The sequence below is a fragment of the Monodon monoceros genome, unplaced genomic scaffold, assembly GCF_005190385.1.
Source record: "Monodon monoceros isolate NGI ecotype Baffin Bay Population unplaced genomic scaffold, NGI_Narwhal_1 Super_Scaffold_7, whole genome shotgun sequence".
Taxonomy (NCBI): Eukaryota; Metazoa; Chordata; class Mammalia; order Artiodactyla; family Monodontidae; genus Monodon; species Monodon monoceros.
Genome location: NW_021703784.1, coordinates 62,347,679 through 62,360,013, shown reverse-complemented (window position 1 = coordinate 62,360,013; position 12,335 = coordinate 62,347,679). Strand labels below are relative to the sequence as shown.

At 34.7% G+C, this 12,335-nt stretch overlaps 1 protein-coding gene across 1 annotated transcript in view; it reads left to right on the top strand.

The window, feature by feature from the left end:
• SBF2 (SET binding factor 2) overlaps positions 1-12,335 on the top strand; it is a 451,879-nt gene that overhangs the window by 202,617 nt on the left and 236,927 nt on the right. The gene's annotated exons all lie outside the window — the stretch shown is intronic.

Sequence of the window (12,335 nt, the reverse complement as noted above, 5' to 3'; positions counted from 1 at the left end):
ATAAGACAAAATGACTTTAAACTAAAAACTGTAATAAGAGACAAGGAAAGTCATTGTATAATGATAAAGTAGTCAACTTATCAAGAGAGTATAACACTTGTAAATATTTATGCATCTATTATCAGAGCACCTACACATATAAAGCAAATCTGAAGGTAAAAATTGATAGCAATACAATAATAGTAGAAGACTTAAGGACCCCACATTTAACAATGGATAGATCATCCGGACAGAAAATCAATACAGAAAACTGGATTTAAACAGTATGTGAGACCAGGTGGACCTAACAGACGTATATAGAATCTTCCATGCAACAGCAGCTGAATAAACATACTTCTCAAGCACATGTGGGACATTCTCCAGGATAGGTAATGTGTTAGGCCACAAAACAAGTCAATAAATTTAAGAAGATTGAAATCATATCAAGCTTCTTTTCCAGCCACAAAAGTATAGTACTAGAAATCAATTACAAGAAGAGAACTGGAAAATTTACAAATATGTGGAGGTTAAACAACATTCTATTGAATGGGTCAAAGAATAAAAGGAATAAAAAAAATACCTTAAGACAAATGAAAATGCAAATACAGCATACCAGAATTTATTGGCTAAAGCAAAAGCAAAAGCAGATATAAGGGGGAAATTTATAGCAGTTAACACCTACATTAAGAAAAGAGTAAAATCTCAAATAAGCAACTTAAGTTTATACCTGAAGGAGCTAGAAGAAGAAGAACAAACTAAGCCCAAAATTAATAGAATGAAGGAAATAACAAATATCAGAGTGGAAATAAATGAAACAGAGTAAAAAGACAATAGAAAAAAAACCAGTGAAACAAAGAGTTTTTTTTTTTTTTGAAAAGGTAAATCGACAAACCTTTAGCTATACTCAGCAGGATAAAAAGGGAAAGGACTCAAATAAAATTAGAAATGAAAGAGGAAATGTTAGATTTGATACCACAAAAATACAAAGACTCATAATACTACTATGAAAAAACACACACCAACAAATTGGACAACCTAGAAGAAATGAATAAATTCCTACTAAGATACAACCTACCAAGTCTGAATTATGAAGAAATATAAAATATGAACAGACCAATAGTAGTAAAGATATTAAATTGGTAATCAAAAACATCCTACCAAGGAAATATCGAGGACCAGATGGCTTTACTTGTCAATTCTGCTACACATTTAAAGAAGAATTAATAACAATCCTTCTCAAATTCTTCCCCCACCAAAAAAAGAGAAGAGGAGGAAGGACCTTCAAACTCATTTTACAAGGCCAGCATTACACTGATACCAAAGACAGACATGGGCACTACAAGAAAAGGAAACTACAGGCCCTGATGAACATAGATGCAAAAATTCTCAACAAAATAAAGGCAAACCAAATTCAGCAATACATTAAAAGGATCATACACCATGATCAAGTGGGATTTATTCCTGGATGCAGGGTTCAACATATGCAGATCAATGAATGTGATCCACCACATTAACAAAATAAAAGGATGAAATTCATATGATCTTCTTAATTGATGCAAAGAAATCTGTCAAAATTCAACATCCATTCATGATAAAACTCTCAACAAACTGCGTATAGAGTGAACATACTTAAGCATCATAAAAGCCCTTTATGACAAGTCCACAGCTAACATCATACTCAGTGGTGAAAAGCTGAAAGTTTTTCCTCTAAGATCCAATACTAGTCAAGAATGCCCACTCTTGCTACTGTTATTCAACATAGTATTGGATGTCCTAGCTAAAAGAATTTGTCAAGAAAAAGAAATATAAGCCATTCAAATCAGAAAGGAAGAAATAAAACTGTCTCTATTTGTTGATGACATGATATTACATATAAAAAATCCTAAAGGCTACAAAAAAACTGTTAGCACTAACAAAGGAATTCTGTAAAGTCACAGGATACAAAATTGATAAAAATCAATTGAGTTCCTATACACTAACAACAAATCATCAGGAAGAGAAATTAAGAATATAGTCCTATTTATAATTGCATGAAAAGAATAAATACCTGGGTATAACTTTACCAAGGAGGTAAAAGATCTGTATCCTGAAAACTGTAAGACATTAATGAAATAAATTGAAGAAGACACATATAAATGGAAAGATAGCCCACGCTAATGGATTGGAAGACATAATAATGTTGAAATGTCCATACAGCTCTAAGAAATTTACGGATATGATGCAGTCCCTATCGAAAGTTCAGTGGCATATTTCACAGAAATAAAGAATCCTAAAATTCATATGGAACCACAAAATACTCTGAATAGCCAAAGTATTCTTGGGAAAGAAGGTTAAAGGTGGAGTCACACTTCCTAATATCAAAGTGTATTACAAAATTTTATTAATCAAACCGTATGGTATTGGCATAACAACAGACATGTAGATCAGTAAAACAGAATACAGAGCCCAGAAATAAACCCATGTGTATATAGTCAATTAATTTGCAACAAAGGAACCAAGGATATACAGTGGCAAAAAGATAGTCAATTTGATAAATGGTGTTTGGAAAATTGGACAGCTATATGCAAAAACAAACAAACAAAAAACCAGGATCCCTATCTTATACCATACACAACAATAAATTCAAAATGGATTAAAGATTTGAATGTAAGGCCTGAAACTGAGTAAGTTCTAAAAGAAAACTTAAGGGGTGAGCTCCTTAACAAAGGTCTTGCCAATGACTTTCGGCAAAAATAAGTGGGACTGCATGAAACTAAAAGCCTTCTGCACAGCAAAGGAAACTATCAACAAAATCAAAAAGCAACCTGCTGAATGGGAGAAAATATTTGCAAACCACATATCTGTTAAGAGGTTAATATCCAAAATATATAAAGAACTCATGCAACTCAATAGCAAAAAACCAAACAATCCAATTTTTAAATGGGAAAGGACTTGAATAGACATTTTCCCAAAAAAGTCATACAACAGGTACATGAAAAGATGCTCAACATCACTAATCATCAGGGAAATGGAAATCAGCACCGTAATGAGATATCACCTCATACCTGTTAGAATGGCAGTTTTCAAAAAGATAAGAGGTAACAAGTGTAGTCAAGGCTGTAGGTAGAAGGGAACCCTTGTGAACTGTTGGTGGAAATGTGAATTGGTGCAACCACTATGGAAAATGGTATGGAGGTTCTTTAAAAAATTAAAAATAGAACTGCCTTATGATCCAGTAATCCCACTTCTGGGTATGTATCCAAAGGAAATGAAAACAGGGTATCGAAGAGTTATTTGCACTCCCATGTTCATTGCAGCATTATTCACAATAGCCAAGATATGGCAACAAGCTAAGTGTCCATCAACAGTTGAATGGATAAAGATGTTTTATATACATGCATAATACATATGCACAACAGATATATATTTCATACATACATACATACAATGGAACATTCAGTCATAAGAAAGAAGGAAATCCTACTGTTTATAACAACATGGATGGTTATGCTAAGTGAAATAAGTCAGAGGGTGACAAATACTGTATGGTATCATTTATATGTAGAATCTTAACAACAAAAAAAAGTTAAACTCAAGAGAAATAGAGAGTGGAATGGTGGTCACCAGGGGCTGAAGCTTTCAAGAAATAGGGAGAGGTTGGTAAAAGAATACAGACTTTCAGCCATAAGATTAATAAGGTCTGAGGATCTCTAGTAAAACATGATGACTACAGTTGATAGCACTGTATTGTATGATTGAAATTTACTAAGAGCGTAGATCTTAAATGTTTTCATCTCCCCCCCACACACAAAAAGTATCTAAGGTGATGGATGTATTAAATAACTGGATGGAGGATACCTTTAACAGTGTATCCATATGTCATATCACCACTCTAAATATCTGAAAATGTTGTCAGTTATACCTCTATAAACCTGATTAAAAAAAGACAGTTTAGCAGGTGTAAAGAGATTCTAGGAAGCCCAATTAAACTTACAGAAATCAATACAGGATGACATTATAGCAGGCATTTTTGGAGCGGTTCTAGGAATTCTTGGATATTTTTCAAACTTTTCATTTGGAAATAATTTCAAACTTACAGAAAAGTTACAAGAATATTGCAAACATCTATATACCCTTTACCTATGTTTGCCCATTTAAAATATTTTGTCCCATTTCTTTATTATCATAGATATTAATTCTCTTTAATAGACCCCTGTCCTTCCCTTACGCCCTCTTTCTCCTTACACACACACACACACACACATACACACAGAAAGTTTTTTCAGAACTATTTGAGACAAATTTGTGTGCATCATTTCCCTTTGCCCTAAAGTCTTCAGTGTATGTTTCATAGGAATAAGTATTTTCTTATGTAAACATAGTATGGTTATCAATATCAGAAAATCAATATCAATATTATACCTTTATCTCATCTACCATCCATTCAATTTTGTCATTTGATCTAATGCTCTTTATGCTCCGCCCCCCCCTTTTGGTCTTCCAGTACAGGATGTAATTTAAAATTCTGTATTGCATTTAATTATCTTTTGTCTTCATCTGGAATAGTTGCTCAGCCTTTGACATTTTCAAATAATGCAGGTCCCAATGCCCCTTTTAAATAGAATGCTTAATATTCTTTGTTTTTCTGATGTCTCTCACTTTAGGTTCAGGTTATACATCAGTAATTGGATTACTACCAACATTTGGAATACTAAGCGTATGTCCTACTAAGGGCACACATCTGGAAGTACACAATGTCTGTCTGCTACCCACCTGCCTTACTGATGCTGTTCTTTTTGAGTACCTAGTCTGGTGATTGTCAGATATCTCCATTGTATAGTTGCTATTTTTTTTTTCTTTGCTTGCAACTAATAAGCCATGACTGATAAGATACTTTAAGACTATGCAAATATTCTACTACTCATTAATTATCCCCCCTGCCAGATTCAGCATTTAGTGATGATTCTTGCCTGTGCCAATTTTTATTATGATGGTTGCAAAATGATTATTTTCCAACTATGCACACTCTCTACCTGTACCTTTACCAGTCAGCAGTTGACATTTTACGTTTTCTGTCTTGTCTATCTATGTGAGTTATAGATTCATGTATTCCAGTTTCTTTTTTCTTCAGTAGTATATAATTAATGGTTTTTACTGTTTTAATGCACAGATTGTCCAAGATTTGACCAGTGGGCAACCCTTCAGAGTGGTTCCTGTGTTCTCTTGCCAAGCCCCATCAGGGTTTTTTTTTAGCATTTTTAAACTTTCTTGCATAACAAGCTGATCCAGGATCATCTTTTTCCTTCCCTTCCTCAGCCTTGAAATCAGCCAATTCTCCAAGGAGCCCTGGCTCATTTGAGTATGGAATAATATTAAAAACCAAGATTAGGGGCTTCCCTGGTGGTGCAGTGGTTGAGAGTCCGCCTGCCAATGCAGGGGACACGGGTTCGTTCCCCGGTCCAGGAAGATCCCACATGCCACGGAGCGGCTAGGCCCGTGAGCCATGGCCGCTAAGCCTGCGCGTCTGGAGCCTATGCTCTACAACGGGAGAGGCCACAACAGTGAGAGGCCCGCGTACCGCAAAAAAACAAAACAATAAACAAGATTAGGGTTCTTGTATATTTGGAATCAATGTTTCAAAATTATTTTTCTTTGTAGCTCAGATATATTCCTATTTGCCATTTTAACTGGACCAAAACATTGTAATTTATTTAGTATTTACAATCACCTTACAGAAAGTTAGAGTCTGCCTCATATGAGTTTTTTAAGATTCTGAAAATGTAAATAAGTTATAAGAGTTCTGGCTCCTTATATAAGTTCACTTAGGTAGTAGATGCTAGCCAGAATTATGTAACAGCTTTTCTGTATGAAGAACAGAGAGATAATATCTTTTGGAATTGGTCCAAAAATTGGTAAAAATAATGAGGTAATATTTGAAAAAGATAATATTAAAGCCCAGATGATGTTCCTTTCTAGGTCATCATTAATGTTGTTCCCATTTTCGATGTGAACAGTTAATTATGTACTTTTAAAAAAATGTGTTTTTCCATGCCGCGGAGCAGCTGGGCCCGTGAGCCACAGCTACTGAGCCTGCACGTCTGGAGCCTGTGCTCCGCAACAAGAGAGGCCTTGATAGTGAGTGGCCCCCGCTTGCCACAACTAGAGAAAGCCCTCACACAGAAACGAAGACCCAACACAGACATAAATTAATTAATTTTTTTTTTTTTTTTTTTTTTTTGCGGTACGCGGGCCTCTCACTGTTGTGGCCTCTCCCATTGTGGAGCACAGGCTCCAGACGCGCAGGCTCAGCGGCCATGGCTCACGGGCTCAGCCGCTCCGCGGCATGGGGGATCCTCCCGGACCAGGGCACAAACCCGTGTCCCCTGCATCAGCAGGCGGACTCTCAACCACTGCGCCACCAGGGAAGCCCTAAAAATATTTTTTAAAAATGTGTTTTTCTCTTATTTTTGGATCATATCATCAATTCAAAAATAGATCTTTTAATTCTCATTTGGTGTGAATTACTTCATACCAAATATACTATGGCACATTATTTGGAAGCCTAAAGAAGAGGAACTTAGGGGTACAAACTATCCAAAGTATAATTGTGCAACTTTAAAAATGTTGGCTCTTATCTCTCTAAGATACAGTAACGCTGTCAAAAATCACAAGCATTAAACTTTTGATAACATATTCCCGGAATTATCCAACTAGGCAATGTGATTATAAAATTTTTTAAGTAATCAGTAAAATATGATAGATGTGACGTTGCTTTATATGACTTACCTTAAAAAATGATAGACCTGTCTAAATTTTTTATTTAGTTGTATCACTTTGGAGACTTTTAATGTGTTTGTAAACGTGTTTATGAACCAATAATGATGCAGTTCAGACTAAAGACATTTTGGTATGTTAGCAAATGAAATGTGATCAAAGAAAACGGGTGAAATGAATGAATGTACTTCGGAATAACATTGACATATAGTAGGTGCACAATGAAGGTTTTATTTTCATTTTTTTATTATGGAAATTCTGAAACAAATAGAAAATTTAAGTGAGTAGTATAATAAATCCCATTACACTTGACCCAGCTTTAAAAATTATCAGCATTTTGTCAATCTTTTAAAATCTAAATCCTTGATTTTTTTTTTTTTTTTTTTTTTAGGGAGAGACATTTAAAAGCAAACCCCAGATACCATATTTCACCTGCAAATATTTTAGTATGTATCTCTAACTGGTAAAATCTTCTTTAGATTACCAATCTGCCATTATAATTTTTAACAAAATTAATTACAATTTTGAATAACCCCTTAATATTATCTAATATCCAACTTACATATTTTTAAATTAAAAAAATTGTCTCAAAAATGTCTTGGTTTATTCAAACAAGTTCCACACATTGTATTTGGTTGATATTTCTTAACTTCTTTCTGTCTGTAACAGTCCCTCTTCTGGGGGTGGTAGAAGAACTGGGTCATTTGTCCTATGGAATGCTCTATATTCTGGATTTGGCTGATTAATTCTCCATGTTATTTTTTAACTTGTACCTCTACTCTCTATAGTTTCCATAAAGTAATATTTAGATCTAGAGGCTTAATTGGATTCACGTTCAATTTTTAAAGCAAAAATTGTACTGTACTTCCTATTGTGTTACATCAAGATGAACTTATTTTCTGGTTGTTCTACTTTTAGTAATTTATGATTGATTTGTGGGTTTGGGGTAGTGCCAGCCTTTGACTTAATAGTTTGGGATCTATTGATGATCATTGCCTAAATACATTATTTCAGTAGGAATTGCAAAAGATAATTTCCTCATACTATTATTCCTGCTGCATTTATTGACTGAAATTCAACTATTAAAAAGAACTTTCATTGACCACAGTTTGATAGAGAAGACAGTTGTTTCCCCTTATTTTTAAAAATTTTCAAAATAGTAGATTGGTACCCTAGCAATCTTCAGTAGTGACCAATTAAAAAATTATCATATGAACTCATAGATTTTTGTGTATTTGTTGAGTTTCATTCAGCTGCGATTTTTATTTATTTTGATTCTGTTAGTCTTTGACAGATTCTTTACTTTTTGACTAAGATGAATAGTCTTATTTTGTACATTTTTCTGGCCCAAATATAGAATGTCATTTCTCCAGGGAGTCCTGGTTTCCTTTACTAGAAAATAGTATTTAATAAGTTCTTGATTGTATAAATGAATTATGAACACTGCTATGATGCTTAGTACAGTGTCTGGCATGTAGAATATATGTTACAGTTATTGTTTTCTTTTATATTCTCATATTAATTAGCCTAGAACTGTGGTTCTTAAAGTGCGGTCCCTGGATCAGCAGTATCAGTATCACTGGGGAATTTCTTAGAAGTGTAAATTCTCAGACCTGAATCAGAAATTTTACGGGTGAGACCCAAAAATCTATTTTAGCAAGCCCTCAGTGATTTTGTTGCACAGTGAAGTGTGAGAACCCCTGGTCCAAAGTAGAAGTTCCTAACTCATCTGGTGCAAATGGGCCACAGGCATGCTGAATATTTTCTTAGGGCAGCTGTAAAGCACCCTAGCTCCCAGCAGTCTTGTCCATTTTCTAATCTTTTCAAATCTTATTTTACTTTATGAAATGTGAGAATTAATGAAACAGATGTTAAGTATAATAATATATTTATGAAATAAACATTGTATTAACCTAGCCTCCTAAGGATATAGAACACAGGAATATATACATATTTCAGTTTTGTACATTTTCTGTCCCAAAATAGCTTGTGACAGCCTTTCTCAGCATGTGTTCCATAGGGCACTAGGTCCTCTTGATGCTCTGTAATAAAGAGGGTTTCAGTGGTCCAGTAAGTTGGAGAAATAATTTATATTATATCTCCTTTGCTTGGCATTGTAGAAATAATATTTGCATATCAAAGTCTGAAAAATCCTGCAGTAAAGAAACCTTTTTAACTTGGCTTTAACTTACTGTTTCCAAAATGTTTTGATTAGATCTTTTTGGCTAAGCAGTATCTGTTAGCTTCCAGCAGAAAACACTTTGGAAAATGCTGCCTTATGAGTATATTTTTTAAAAAAAATTACAGACTATGCACCACTTAAAATTACGGAGCTTTCTGGGTGAATGTATAGTAACCCTACAAATGAATTTGTCCTACCTTTGGAATACTGTAGCACACAGGAGCTGCTGAAGGGGGAAATATCAGGATATTCTCTTTGCTAGAGGTAAACTGGATTCTGAACTGAAGACTAGTGGCCTGATTTGTCTGAAGCCTTGTTATCCTAAAATTTGTATGTTTCATGTAGTCATTATTTTCCAGACCAATGCAAGGATAAACTAGGTTTTGTCATATAGACGTGTCAACATGATTAAGGGATTATTTGGCAAGAAATGAAGAAGTTTGCTGGGGGAACTGTAGACCTTACAGAATTTTGCAACTACTTAAAACTTATTTCCAATTTTGGAAAATCTTAAATTCCTTAAATTGCTTAACTGAGGCAAATCTATATAATGGTACACTGTAATAAATTACTTACTTTTCAAAAAGGAAATGCAGAACTGGAAGTTTTTTACTTGCATAATTCCTTTCATCCTCCTTTTAAAATGAGTGTTTAACAAAATTTTGTAGGGAGAGTTAGTATGAAACAGTGTTGTTGAAAATGAACTTAGCACAATAGGTAGAAAAAATATCAATAAATGGGCAAGTTGTGGCATGTGCTTATGATACGTATAAGAGATAAGGTCACATTACAAGTCAGTGTGAGGCAGTTCAGTAAACAGTATTTAAGGTAAATTTGTATCTTTAATGGGACCTACTAAAACCAAGGAATAATCTTAGCTTAGAAGAAGGCTTGTAAATATTGTTCAATGAGATAATATACGTGAAAATGTTTTATACTATAAAATGTTAAATTTCCAATCATTATTACAATATCTATTACATTTGTGTCCTGTGTTTTTGATTTCCTGCTTATTGTTAAGTTTCTCACATCTTTTCGACATGTGAAAATCTGTCATTGTAAAATGCAAAACAAAGTTAGTATCACTACATAGTTATTACACAAAAGGTATTCTAGCAGCTATAAAGAAGAGGCACTATTCCCTTACATGATATATTACTTATAGAAAAATTTAACCAAAACTACGTCATTACTATCTCCTGGAATAAGCCTTATTATAAACAAGAATTTTTATATTTTTTAATCACAGCAGTACATTTTGGTTTGAAAAAAGGAATATGAACTTTCTCTAAACTTGGGACATTGTATTCTTACAGGAGAGCTATTGGAATTAAGAATAACAGCATCTTATGATTTATAGCACATTTACAAAGTAAAGGTCAAAATCTATAATAAAAAGTGATGTAAAGACTATGGCTGAGTCCCTTTGCTGTGCACCTGAAGCTATCACACCATTGTTAATTAGCTATACTCCAATATAAAATAAAAAGTTAAAAAGAGATGTAAAGAAAAATGGAATTGGGCTTCCCTGATGGTGCAATAAGAATCCGCCTGCCAGTGCAGGGGACACAGGTTGAAGCCCTGGTCTGGGAAGATCCCACATGCCACGGAGCAACTAAGCCCGTGCGCCGCAACTACTGATCCTACACTCTAGAGCCTGCGAGCCACTACTGAGCCCGCCTGCCACAACTACTGAAGCCTGCGCACCTAGACCCCGTGCTCTGCAACAAGGGAAGCCACCACAATGAGAAGTCTGCACACTGCAATGAAGAGTAGCCCCTGCTCGCGGCAACTAGAGAAAGCCCTCACTCAGCAATGAAGACCCGAAGCAGCCAAAAATAAAATAAAGAAAAAAAGAAAAAAAAATTTTTTTAATTAAAAAAAAAAAGAAAAATGGAATTGTTTTTATTTAATATTGATTAACATTATATCGGACCTTTTTTCTTTCTTGTTAATAATTATTCCAGTTAGTGAATATTTAATAAAAGGATAGCTTTAAGAAATGACCAATGCATTCTATTTTATGTTTAGGTTAATGCAGGTTAATGGTCATTTATATGAAATGGTTATGCACTTACTCAAGCTGACTTCTCACGGTACTCTAGGGCATGTATCACAATCTCATAAAATTGTGGATAGCTTTATCTCTTTCAGGAATTTCAGTCATTCTTTTGTCCTGAAAGGACAAAATTTGTTAGTAATCCGTAAAGAATATGATTCATTAAGTGTGGAAATCTTTGGTAAATTCATATTCATCACATTTTTATTATTTCTAAGAATTCCAGGAACCACCCAACCTAATTTTAGCTTTTGCTTTGTAACAAATGAAAATCTTTCAAGAGCATATGGATCTTATCACACATAATAAAAAGTAAACAGATATTTCCCTTTGGAAATGTGCATTCCATAGACATCTAATACTTGGTTATATTTCACTGTATAGAAACTATACAGGCTCCAAAGGAGACAGAAATACAGTTCTTGGCCTCCACAAGTAGGGGGAAAAAGCTTCCCTTGGTAAAATACCCAGAAAACTATTCTAAGAAAATTCATTCCTGCATGAATGCAGTGAACAAATATTAAGTAAGTATCAACTATGTGGCCAGCTCTTGGTTTAGTAACTGGGAAATTACCAGTGAACAAAACAGAAATCCTGGTCTTTGTGGAGCACATTCTAGTGGAGGAGATAAACCAGAAAACAAAGATAAGTGAAATAGATAATATGTTGTCATGCCGTGGAGAAAAAGAAAATATATTTTATTTTTATTAAGGAAGGGGATATAGGGAGTGTTAGGGCATTGCAGTTTCAAGTAGGGTGCCAACAAAGGCTTAAACAGAGCAGAAGTTTACTTGAATGAAGACCCAAGGGAGATGAGGGAATTATTTATTGTATCTGTTCCAGTCAAAGGAATAACAGTTCTTGAGACCCTTATGTGGGAGCATGCCCAGCATGTTTGAGGAGCAGCAAGGAAGCAAAGTGGGGCTAAAGAGGAACAGAGGAGACTAAAGGAAGCTGTTAAAATAACCCAGACAAGTGATGATAGTGACTCACAGTACTGTGGTACCAGTGGAGGTGGTGAGAAATCAGGACTGCTGACAGTTTGGATACGGGTTATGAAAGAGAGGGGAATCAGGATTTTTGATTTTCTAAATGGGAGGATAGAATTTCCATTAACTGAGATAGGGAATACTGCAGGAGGAGTAGAGTTTGGGAAGAAAGATTGGAGCTGTATTTTGGACATGTTTGAGATACCTGTTAGTCATCTAAGTGGAGAGGTCAAGCAGGCAGTTGGATATGGCATTTTGTGGCATTTGGGAGAGAGGTTTGGCAGGAGAGATAAGTTGAGCAAATGTGTGATATGTTGATGAACTGTGCTAAGAATTAATAGTAGGAGAAAAATCAGTAAAGGAAAGGCTTCAG